Raw genomic sequence first — 13156 nt, forward strand, 5'->3', positions numbered from 1 at the left:
AATGTTTGAGGTTACGTCGTCTAGGAAGACTAGAACCCCTTTGCTCCCTTCATGCCCGTGGGCTGTGTTCCCGGGGATTCATATCTCCTCTTGGGGATCCAGCCCCAGCGAACTCGCAAGCTCTGGTTGACCATTACAATCTCAGGGAACAAGTTTGCTCCCCAGACCTAAGCTTTGATGAGTCTATTAGGTTCATGGTGAATAGACGCATCAGTCAAGACGTGCTTTCTGCAGTTCTTCCTGGCTATTGCAAGGTCATATACATCGCACCATAAGATGTGAAGCAATGACTTGTCCGGATCTTGAACCTTGTTCGTCCGTATAGACCGAGGTTGTCATTTCCGCTATAGTGGTGGAATTGATAGACCTAGTCAAGCAACTTCTGGCTTCATACTTTGCCATTACCAGTGCTTCTGGGAGTCTGGGTAGAAGCTCGCTGAAGAGCGTCGTAGCACAATTTTACTCCAATATGCCTACGAAGAAAGTCGCTGGGGCGTCTACCCCGCACTCCATTCCTCCCAGAGAGACCGCGGATGGTAAATCCGTCTCTCTGATATAATGTATAGATTTGTCCATTGCTATTGCCTGAAGTGTAATCTCTACTACTTTAGAGGTACATGGAATGGACGTGTCGTCTAGCACCACAAAAATCGTGAAGGGATTATTGTGGCGTGTCAGTTTGGTACTTAGTGCATTCCCAATCTGCCAGGGTTTGAACCCAGGCTGATTGAGCTTGGTCTCTGGGGAAGATGACCATTTCCTTAGGTGTTTTGTCTTCACAGATCAGTGCATTCGTTCTCAGTCAGAGACCCGGTGAAAGGAACTCGAAGTCCTCTGTTGGCAGGGTTCCCTTCCCGTCCTCAATCATCAGCATGCCCTCTGAGAAGAGAGCATGCGCTGGTAGCCACAAGGATTATTGATTTGAAGGGACACAATTGGATGTGTCTGGTACTGCCCGCAGTAGTTGTGGTTTTCCGGGTTGGGAGGCTCCTTACTTCGAGGTCTCCTAGATCTTCAGTCCTTCTACTGACGACTGAATAGGCTGACCTGATGTTTACATGTTCGAGAACAACTGAGTTGTGATGTTACTTAGAATTGGGCCGAGTCAGGTTATCCCATTTCCTGCCTCAGCAAGCTGGAAAACATGTTGGGTTAAACCCGGGATCCTATGATCTGGGTTTAGATACCTTTGTCTTCGATGCCTGCCTGTGTGTGGCAGATCTTGTCGTGTTCGTCACCAGTTTGGTGGCTGATGACGAACTAGAACGACTTTCCCAAATAGCCTTCAGTTTGTAATGTTTAGTAAGGGACTTGTAATAGACCTATGAGTGACTATTTCAGCTTACCTTAGGGATTACCGACCCCGGCTTATCCCTCGAAGTCATAGTTCTCTTGGTAAATTCTAAAATGAAGAAGAAGAATGAGACGGGCTAAAAGGTAGTCCTTTTGCCCGTTTACCAAATGCTTCATATAGCCTACCTTCGTCCAGGGTATCGGCCTTCATTGGTTCATGGTCCGGGTTGATTGCTGCGACCTCTCCGACTTCTTATTCTAACCCACTAGGTTCTCTGCCAGCACGGCCTGTTAATCTTCGTGGATCTTGGCAACGATCGGGGCTGCCAAATTTACTGGTACCGTTGCTGAGACTTCCGCATTTGGGTAGATAAGGAAACTTCTGAAAGAGATAGTTACTTTTAAAAAGTATCCTCTTTTAAAAGTATTCTAAACATTGATAATTATCTCAATATCTCTCCAATTATTTACAATATCTCATTCAGTGAACTAATCATTCAATGAATTGGTACTTACCGTCTCGGTAGTGAAGTCCCAAAAGCAGATTGTAACAGACTTCACTCACAACTGGTTGCCAGACCGACAAGTCGTTCATTGGACCGCACAGCCTGTGTGAGTGCGGCATACTTCCTGTCTGCCCTGCTGCTGCAGGGTTGCAGTGCAGGTTGTCTTCTGACAGCGTACCATCTGTAATTACAAAATGATACATAAGTACCTTTGTATGGACTCGCCGGATATGTATCTGGTGGAGTATGTAATATTAGAATCAATACCAGAGTATCACTACAAGTAGGTCCGCTGGAGATCACTCCGGCGGGACCTGCATTCTGTATTGTCGTCGCCGTAATAAATTGCGGCGGCATGCATTATGTAAGGTATTCATATTATCCTCTCCCGCCAGCTCCGACCCCACTATGCATTCAACTCAAAGTCTTGTAATAATATATATATATATATATATATATATATATATATATATATATATATATATATATATATATATATGTATATATATATTAAGCTCATAGCAACGAAACCGGGGAAAGTTAGACTTGGCCCGAATCCGTCGGCATTGGAGAGGTTTTCTTATTAACTAAGAATGCCTCTGCTAGCTCCTGGCCACCGCCACCGGGTGGGGTGCCGAGGTAAGATGAAAGCGGGGGAGAGAGGCTAGGTAAGGATAAACAAATGCCTTGATTCTAGGTTACCTGCCGGGGTCGACTACTCGGCGTAGTACACCGATTGAAAACATAAAGCATATTTTAAAACAATTAAATTAAAATAACTAAATGAATTTTGAACCGGAGCACAGAATCTATGCTCCTTCCCGTCCCAGTTCTCTTTCAACACTATCTCTCTACCTCCCGGGTCTAGCTAAGGAATCGAAACGGGAATAGGTAAAACCTAGGCCTGAATCCGATCATAAGGGAGATCGTGTTGTTATATGCATAACTGAACGATCTCCGCTGTATCCCGGGTCCGCCGAGGCGGAAGGATAGATAATGCATGAAGGACTGAGGATAGGAAAGGCAAAATTCCCCTTCCGGTCCCAGTTCCCTTTCAATGCTATCTCTCTATCCCCCGGGTCCAGCTTAGGGATCGAAACAGGGGAATAGGTAAAACCTAGGCCTGAATCTGATCATAAAAGAATCGTGTTTGTTATATGCATAACTAACAATGTCCGCTGGGTCCCGGATCTGCCGAGGCGGGCGGAAAGAGAACGAAGGGAACTGGGGATAGGAAAGGCGAGAAGAGAGTACGTGGCTAATACCATCCTAACGAGCCGGGAAATTACCCGGGCTCGTCTGGGTAGGTACCATCGTACTACTCCTACTACATAAGGCGAGGAGTACCCCTTCCGACTATAATCACTCTCCCTCACCCCCTCTGCAAGAGGGAATAGGACTCGGATGACTACCTGAAGTAGCGCTAGCGAGTTATGTCATCCCGTCAAGGTAAAAGGGGGGAGGGGAGGGCGTCTAGAGGGTGGCTCACACGCGATCAATTGGACACTACGACCGGCCAGGTGGAACACCTCGCGGTCAGAAGTGGGTCCAATCGATCACAGGGGCTGACGGTCTATAGACCGACTGCCCCCTGATTACAATAATACAATAATAAAGTGATAATAAACGCTATATAATAGCCCTGGAGCAAGAGGGGATAAGGATAAAGAGGATAAGTACATAATTCTGTTTAAAGAGCGGCTGGCTTAACCTCTCGATCGGAACGATCTGGACAGGACAGCCAGGGTGGCTCTGAGCAGTTAGCCTAACCTTCCCAAGACGTGATTTCAATCACGATTTGGCGAGGAAGGCCAGGGAGGCTCATGGAACAGAATACGGTCCCTAAGGGCCTTACACCCCTCCCTTAGGGATTCACTGGTAAGGTGAAGGAGGTATCCTCCTTGAGCAGACCAAGGAACAGAGGGGAGGGGGGGGAGGGAGATAGGCTGAACTCCCGATCCGACGAATCGAAGGGGAGAATCCTCTCCAGATGGAAGGAATACCCGTCTGACCTACTTCCCAAACCAAGGAGGAATCTCCCTGGTTTGTGTAAGTAGGTCCGAAACATCCTCGCGCCAGGATATCTATTATAAAGCACCAGGATATCTACAAATTTTACTAAATCTTGAGTGAGTGCAAAATCAATAACAACACGACTATAATTAGTATGTGACCAATTGGAAGTCGTCATAAAGATACGGGTAGCGATGTATGTAATGGCTGACTCGGGAGCGGCCCAAGTTAGGCTCCGTTTATGTAACATACAACTAAAACATACTTATGATTAATTTCGCTACCTTTACCAACATAAATTGATAATTGCAGTACTCAACTTAGATATTGAAGATTCCTGGCATTTACAGCATCTCAATTTATTCCAAAATAATGTCGTTACAGTCAAAGATACAAGTGTACACGACAGTGCTATTTAAAGGAATGGCTATCGAGGCGCTAGTAGTAGCGGTAGTGGGCAGTAGATGGCGCTGGCATGGCGCCTAGTTTGAAAGGGAAATTGACAAAGGAAGAGACTAAATAGCAGAAGACCTCTGGTAGTGGTTTCACTCGCCCCAGATACCATACCGACACCTTAAATAAAGGTGAGCGAGCCAGAATATTCTGGCATTACCATATAGTTTTTTTCTCTGGTATTTATAGCAATATTTATACCTTAGAAATGTGTGCTAAAGGAATATTTCACGGAGCGACACAGGTTTAGCCCAGAAATTGTCTATACAACTTCGTACTGTGTCCTCTGTCTTGGTAGTTAGTTGGTTATATGTACTTACAAAGCATTCATTACAACCACAAGATGAAGCAATTTCGGTAATGTTAATTATTGGTTCAGAAGTATTTGGTCTAGCTTTAGAAATTTCTGGTTTTGTAATTCTATTGGTCCTTTTCTGTAGTTATTTGGTTTGTTGTTGTTAATGGAATATTTGGGTCTTGTGGATGGTTGGGGGGTAATTGTTATATTTTGGTTTGGTTTAATGGTATGATTTTCATTAGTATTATTTGATGGGAATTGTAAAGAGTGATCTTTACTGTCCAGATGTTGGCTGTTTGATTGAGATTGAGGGTAATTGTGTATTTCCACTTGTGATGAGGTTAGTTTAATATCTTTTTTAAAATGTTCTCCTGGTGTAGATGGAGTTTCTTCGGATTGACTGTAATTTTCAATTTTTACTTTTTTCCCTTAGGTGGGGTTCTTTCCAGAATTCTTTTCTTTTTGCCAGTTCGACTATTATCATTATTTAACTCCTCTTCCATTGGAAGTTCTTTTCCATGGATAACTGAATCATCTATGTTAGTGGTGGTATTGGTTGTTGTAATATCACTTTTATTTTGGGTTTCAGTATTATTGGTGTGAAATTTAGTTTCTATGATTATATTATCTTGTTTGTTATTGTGCTGCTTGATGTCTTGATTTTTAGTCACATTTGAAAAGGTGGGGGTTTTGTTTGTTTGTTTGTATGGTGTTTTTACGTTGCATGGAACCAGTGGTTATTCAGCAACGGGACCAACGGCTTTGCGTGACTTCTGAACCACGTCGAGAGTGAACTTCTATCACTAGAAATACACATCTCTCACTCCTCAATGGAATGGCTGAGAATCGACCCAGCGACCACCGAGGCGTAGGTGGGGGTTTTGGATGGATTATTAACTCCTCTTACTTTTAGCTCAAGTCTGGCTTCCATGACTGACATTCCTGTCCTATTTATTAACAACTGAAGTTCTGTGTTATATTGGTAAAATGAGCACTCCTTAGATTTCGCGTCATGGGCTAGTCCACAATTAATATGGTATGGTCATCTGATGCACAGACAGCACACACAGCCTTATTACGGCATCTTTTGTATGTGTGTCCATACCTTGAGCTCTGTGTACATTGTAGTGGTTTTGGAACAAAAGGACGACCTTCTCTATTTTGTCCAAGAATTTTTATTTTAAATGGTAGGTCTTGGCCGTAAATTTTATTTTGGCAATGTTGATATTTTTATTTTTATCTTTCCTACTTGAAATCAAGTATATTTCTAAATCGTGAATATTGTTACTATATCTCAATTTTAAGGAGTCTAGCAGCAGTTGTTTTGAAGGAAGCTCCTGCTCTCTATTGAGTAGGATTACTGTACCTTGTACATAATTCAATGTTTCGTGGCTTGTAATTGTTACTTTTATGTTATTTATTTCTGTTATACTTAAAAAGGCAGTGGACTGCTTTTTATTGGTTACTTGGATAAGCCATTCATTGTCCTTGATGTGTCTGCATTCCATGTCTTGTGTTGGATATATGTTAAGTAATTTGTTTTCTAGTATCGCTGCTGAGATTTTGTTGTCAGCTTTGAGGACTAGAAATCTTGACCAGTTATCTGGTCCAAAGAGGTCATCAAAATGTACCACTGTGGGATTAGGTCAGTAATTTGTGTTTCTTTTTGGTCCTTGTTTTATGTATGTTGCTTGTCTATTATGATTTTTATATTTTTCTGTATTGTTGGGAGGATTATTTGTCTCTAATTCAGAATTATTGTTCATCATATATGGTTCCATTGTTACGATATTAGAGTTTACCAATTTATTTTTGTTTGTTTCTTTTTTATTTATGCAATCTATTTGGTTTTCTGGCTCTGCTGCTTTACTTGGAACAGGGTGTTCCTTTGTATCATTTATAGTACTTTCACTACTTGTGGCAGTACCAAGGAAATTCGGGAGTGACGTGCCAATAGTCATGGGGCCCAAGGGTACTCAAATCCTTTATTTCAATATTCATACATTTTGAGATTTATAAAAAAAAAAAAAAAAAAAAAAAAAAAAAAAAATATTGAAAAGATATCATTGGCCCTTTGCGAAGTTAAATCTTCCGCCAATGGCACAAGTGAGAAAGGACTCCCAAATGTCCGCATCCTTACCCTACCCCAAAAGGGGATGGCATAACATGATTAGTATAGCCCAAGTGTAAGCAGAACCCGCTTGCTATGACTAAGAGTATTACGTTATATCCCCATCCTAATCACATTATGGGCAAACTGGATAGAATGCTGAGAGTTCTATTCCTAGAACCAGGCCCCCCATGGAATCCGTGGTCCAGCTCCACAGAATAGTTCCACCTGAAAAACAGGTCCGAACATTGTCGGGTAGATGATGGATCTACCATAGTTCTCACTATCTAGCTTCGGATTTAACTCCACGTTAAGCCATGATATGTTTTCTCATTTATTTGCTTTCAAAAATTTTGGCAAAAATGGAAAAGTCCACAGAAGTTAACTTGAAAATATATAATGTCATATGGGACTCTTGGGTTCAAACCTGGGAAGAGATTCCTGAGGTTCGAGAGCCCCCTCACCACGTCAAGGTGGTCCCACAATGAGGGGGGGGGGGGGGGGGGGGGCGGGGGGGGGGGGGGGGGGGGGGGGGGGAAGCAGAGAATACTATGCTTGATATACCAGAAGTTGAAAAAACCTGGATAACACCCAGTCACGATGGAATTATTGCAGAGATTATTTTTCCAATCAGTATGTTTATTCTCAACAACTTCGAAACAGAAACTAATAAAATGCTTAGAGATGAAAAGCTGGTTTTAGAAAAAGTAGGATCTCCTCAGATCAAATATTTGTGGCAAGACACATTGCGCATCAGTGTATGAAATCTCATACACATTTCTGACAATTTTTATTCTTTTCAAGGCAGCACTTACCAGCATCCACAGATCAATATTATGAATGACCTTGCAACACTACAGCATTTCCATTAACAACTACAAGATACAAGGTAAATGCTGACAGTTTTGTCAAGTGAATCTTGAGTAAACGAGATGCTACAATTAAAGGTTATTTCACCTGGGTTTGCCCTTCTCATAGATTGAAATGAAAAGGTGGTCAGAACTCCCATAATATGCAAAAAGATATGGCTTTAAACAACAATACAGCATAATACTGACAAAGCTTGCTAAATAGAATGCAGTATATGACAGGAGTATGCACAAAGGGATGAAGTAAAATTGGGTGGAAAAAGGATTAATGAGGTTCTGTCCTACAAAATATTTAGAAACTATATATCTTATACAGGTCCTCTGAGTTGGAGTATACCGAGACTAAAATAAGGCCAACTAAATAAGATTTGTAAAATCACAAAGACTGCAACTGTATATAAAAGTAACTCTATGATGGCATGAATCATGGTCTGACAGAAATTATATTTATAAGTTTGCAGATTTGAAAATAAAGCTTTAATAAGAACATTTGGAGTCAGATGGCTGGATGGAGTAAGAAATGACATCAGAAAGGAAATTACTGGTGCATCACATGTAGATAAGCCAATGATGAAAGAGGTGAATATAGTATGTAATAGTTATGTTGACCTCCTGTGGAAACTGAATAGTTAGAACATCCAGACCTCTTGGATGATAACTGTGAGAAAGGAGGCTGGAGACTAATAGTGATTTGGAGAAGATAACAGATATGAGTTTCCCTCCAAAATTACAACCCACCAGTTACATGGTATCTCCCCTATAAAGCACCTGAGCAACATGTATAATTGACAATAGAAATTCAATGAAATTGTCACCAAGTTGTTGTTGTTGTTGTTGTTGATGATGATGATGATGATGATGATGATGATGATGATGAGGATGATGATGATGATGATGATATATTTCGGAAGGAGACCCTCTCGTAGACATGTTTTGTTAAAAATGATTGCTGCTTCAGCACTATTAATCTTGTAGAGAGTCTTCTCTATTTTTCTAATGACGGCTTTCTCGTTGTTGCTTTTACTGGCAAACAACGCACCAAAGGGCATGGTAAAATTCGATTGAGTCATTTGATTTATTATTGCTTATACAATTCTCTCTCTCTTTCTCCAACACGACGTTTCCTCCTCATCCGCAGGACATTATCAAGCGATGACTGCTAAGGGACTGAATTCGAGTAGCGAGCCCTTCGTCTTAAATCGTGGTGTTGCAGGCTCTCGAACCGTCACGTTGGAGAGAGAGAGAATTGTATAAGCAATAATAAATCAAATGACTCAGCCGAATAACAGAATGCATCATAAAAAGAGCCAAAACAGTGAGTCTGTTTCAGTACACTGCACTAAAACAGAAAAATTCAGTGTGGATGAAAACATTTTCAAACAGATTTTCAGTTCAGAACACATTTAATAGCTCATTATCAACAGTTAAAATCAATCTCTCCAAATCTACTGAAGAGAAATTTGCCGCTTGTCTTTTTCTCTGAATCATTATTGTTTAACCATGAACACCATATAGACTTGAACACAATATTTTTTCCAGCCACATAATAAATACTGATTTCATATATATATTAAATGCTTAAGAAGATCAAAGTTATTTGTAAAGCCAAGCATATGTAAATCGTTCATAAAACATAAACAAAAAATACAATGTAAGCTATATTGTCAGGTTAGATATTCAGGTATAACTGCACAAAAATTTTACCCTTTGTTTAACAATTTTCAAACAATAATAGTAATACTAATAAACCCATTGATAAAGAAAAAATCAAAACAAAAGGCTATTTTTATGACTACCCTAAAGATACACAACCTGATCTGCAGATACCATTAAGCTATTATTGTACCAAACCAAATTATTTGTGTTAATTACTGTATATCCCTAAGTTATAAACGAATTGAAGATGTATCAAAACTATTTCATCCCATAACAAAAATCACAAGGTTAAATAAGCTGATCAAATGTAACCGTAATGATCCTTATTTTCTTTTGCTTGGTTTTTATCAGCTCTTGCATACTATTTAAATTGCTGTTATTTTTATCTATTGCACTTTAACATTACTGTATTTCATGTTTAACGTTTTCCCATCAATCAAAAGATCAAATCTAGATTAAAACACAATAAGCCCATGCTCAACACACTGAGGTAATTTATTGCAGTTATAATACATTTGTGTGGTTTAGGATAAATGTTATCCATAAGCATTAACCATAATCATATAAGTTATATATGATAAATATGTGTGTATATATATACATATCTGTAATATACTGTGTATTTATAATAATAATAATATATATGTATATATATAGTGTATATATATATATACAGTATATATATTAATAAATACAAACTGGAAAGGAAAAGTGTTTGGTAGGTTATTTTAGTGCAGAGATGTAAAGAAATCTTACGGATGAAATGGTGAGGAGGGGAGGGGAGGGGAGGGGAGGGGAGTGGCTGGAAGTATATCTGATCCATTATTTTGCTAAAACAAAAGTGAATATAGACTGAAATTGGAGAGGAAGAGATGAAAAGGTGGATGTAAACCTAATTATTATGGGAGAGTTGGTTGATACTAAAGTAAAGTAAAGATCTTATGAGAGAGAAGAGGAACTATGTGATGATATTAAAGGCAGATGGAGCAGATAAGAAGTTTTTCAAATTCCATGATGCAGGGAGGTTTTGTGGCAGCAGATGAATGAATAAAAAAGACTAAAGTGATGTGATGAAGAACTAAAATGTTTACTGAAGGAAAAACGAAATTGCTCAAGATGCACCTGCTGGATGCAAGAGATCACATGCAGACATAGGAGAGAATGAATAGGAGAGTCAAGAAGAGAGTGAGAGAAAAAATGCATGTAATAACAATAACTGCAAGGTGATTAAGAACTTTAGGGAGAATAAAAAGTTGTTCTACATATGCAAGAAAAGTCTATGAAAAATGGATCTACAATAAAAGCTACAAATGTAGAGAAGATAATTCAATCTGAGTGGAAGGAGCTTTCCGAAGATTTGTTGAATGCTGAGGAGACATGAAAGGCATGCTGAATAATGCAAGAGTGAAAATAGTAAACGTAAGGTTGAAAATACTTGAGGACATGACTGTAGATGTGAAGACGACAATTAAGAGATTGAAGAATTAAAAGATATCAAGAGGTTATGGGGTTAGGGGTGAGATGCTGAGTACAATGGCGATAGTGTGACTGAATGGCTAATGAGGGTTTGCAAGGTATGTCTGAATGAGGGTGATAACTAATATGTATACCACAAAAGATGTTTAATAAGATTTTGATTGAGAAAGTCAGACAAGGTTTATTAATTTTGGCACATGGCAGATGGGCTAATAAGGAAAAACAGCACAGGTTTAGACAAAGAAAAGTGTGTGGGGATCAAGTTTCAAAGTTAAGAGAAAAAGCTGTACATATATGTATATAGCATACATGGATATACAAAACACTTATCAGAGAATCAATAGAGGGGCAATGTGGAGAATGAAGTGGATATATGGTACAGAATGAGAGCAATTAAAAGTTTTTGTGATGGAAGGAAGGAAAAGGTCTGCATATATGTAGGTAAGAGTGACTGACTGCTTCAGTGTGAACCTTTGGTTGAGATAAGGTATTTGCCTTCAAGTTTGTTCAACATCAGGATAACTGGAGTGGGGTGAGAAGACAGAGAAATTCAGTACATGTAGGTGCAAAGGTATGGAATAAGAAAATGAGATGTGAGAGGAGAATGAAATAACTTATTAGCATGTGGTACTGTGCTAACTGAAGAGTGCTGGGAAACTTCAGAAATAGTAAAAGTGTTTGCAAGAAGCAAAGGCGACAATAAATGAAAGCAAGAGAAAGGTTATGAGTTTTATGAAAGCCAGGAAGGAAGATGGAGCACCAAATGATAAGCATAGTGGTAGGATACAAATTAGTTGATTTGTGCATTTCGGAGTGAATATACTAATGGATGATGAGAGTGAATATAATGGATCATGGGAGGCGGAAAGAAACAGGGAAGGAATGGAATGGAATATGAAATTTAGGCTTGAAGCTAAGCACTGGAATCCAATGGGAAGAGAAAAGGGAAGTCACAGAATGCATAATCAGAAAGTGAGGTAATGGTATGTGTGCAAAAGACTTGGGTGAAGGGGGAGGAAGACTACTTAAACTGTCAAAAGAAGCAAAGGTGTGAATGCATAAATGGATTATTAAACCACTTGCAATTATGAAAGTAAATTAAGTAATGAATGCTAAACTAATAAGAGGAGAACTAATAGGAGAATTGTGGAAGTGGTGAAAAGGTTATAGTGGGTGAATGAATGGATATGAGTATTTCAAAATGGTTCAGCCATGTGGAAAGAATGGATGATGATGGGTTGTAGCAAAATGTGTATAATTCAGAACATTATGGGGGAAGGAGAGGAAGAACTAGAACTGGTTGGATGTCTGGCATAATAGATGCATTAATATGAAAAAGTCTCTGAGTTATCCCTCATCCTCTCTCATAACTTCTGAACTGAAAGGTGACGATTACTTATATGGCACCATAATCCACCAATGATGAAGACAATTTGGAGGACTTACAGGATTTTTATCTTTGCCCTACCTTTTGAATTATATAACATGTACACTTCTTATCTGGCTTGTATGAAAAGGTCATACATGAATTTGATTATAGCTATAACCTTTCAACTATACATGAATTTGATGACAGCTATAACCTTTCAACCATACATGAATTTGATGACAGCTATAACCTTTCAACCATACATGAATTTGATTACAACTATAACCTTTTAACCATACAAGACATACTTCATATATTAACATGCATAATATGCTAATAATGTGCAGCGTTTATGCTTGTAGTCAAGGTTATAGTACATAGAAGACAAAGGTCATAGAGGAGTTAACCCTTGGTCATAACTTTTAACATCACAAGACAGTAACTGCATATTTTCCTTGCATAATCCAGTAATGAAGCCTATCAATGTGGTGTGAAGTTAAGGTCAAGTTCATAGTCATATTGACAGGTAAAAGGTCAAATAAGAATTTAACATAGGGCATAACTTCTCAAGTCTATGATATAAGTATGACATATTTGGCATTTACAATCTACTACTGATATCTATGTGATGAGTGAGATTAAGATCATGTTCATAATTAACACATCAAAGTTCAAATAACAAATTAACCTCAGCCACAACTTTTGAACTACACAAGACAGACATTGTATGCATAATACACTAAAGAAGCCAATATACAGAGTGACTTTTGTCATAAATATTCCTTACCATTTATAGCTTCTTTTACAGCCAAGCTAAGCTAAGCATCTTGCTAAAGGTGTAATTATATATATATATATATATTATTATATATATATATATATATATATATCTATATATATATATATATATATATATATATATTATATATATATATATGTTACGTTCATTATTGAAAATTGCCGATTATTGAAAATCGGCAATAGAAATGCCTATTATTGAGAATGAGCAAGCGATTTGCCGATTATATAAAATGAGCAATTTTTCTTGCCTAGTATTTAAAATCAGCAGGGTTTCAAAACTCGGCAAGACCATTTTGCCAAATATTGATAAAT

This window comes from Macrobrachium nipponense, chromosome 11, assembly GCF_015104395.2.
Source record: "Macrobrachium nipponense isolate FS-2020 chromosome 11, ASM1510439v2, whole genome shotgun sequence".
In the NCBI taxonomy this organism is placed as follows: Eukaryota; Metazoa; Arthropoda; class Malacostraca; order Decapoda; family Palaemonidae; genus Macrobrachium; species Macrobrachium nipponense.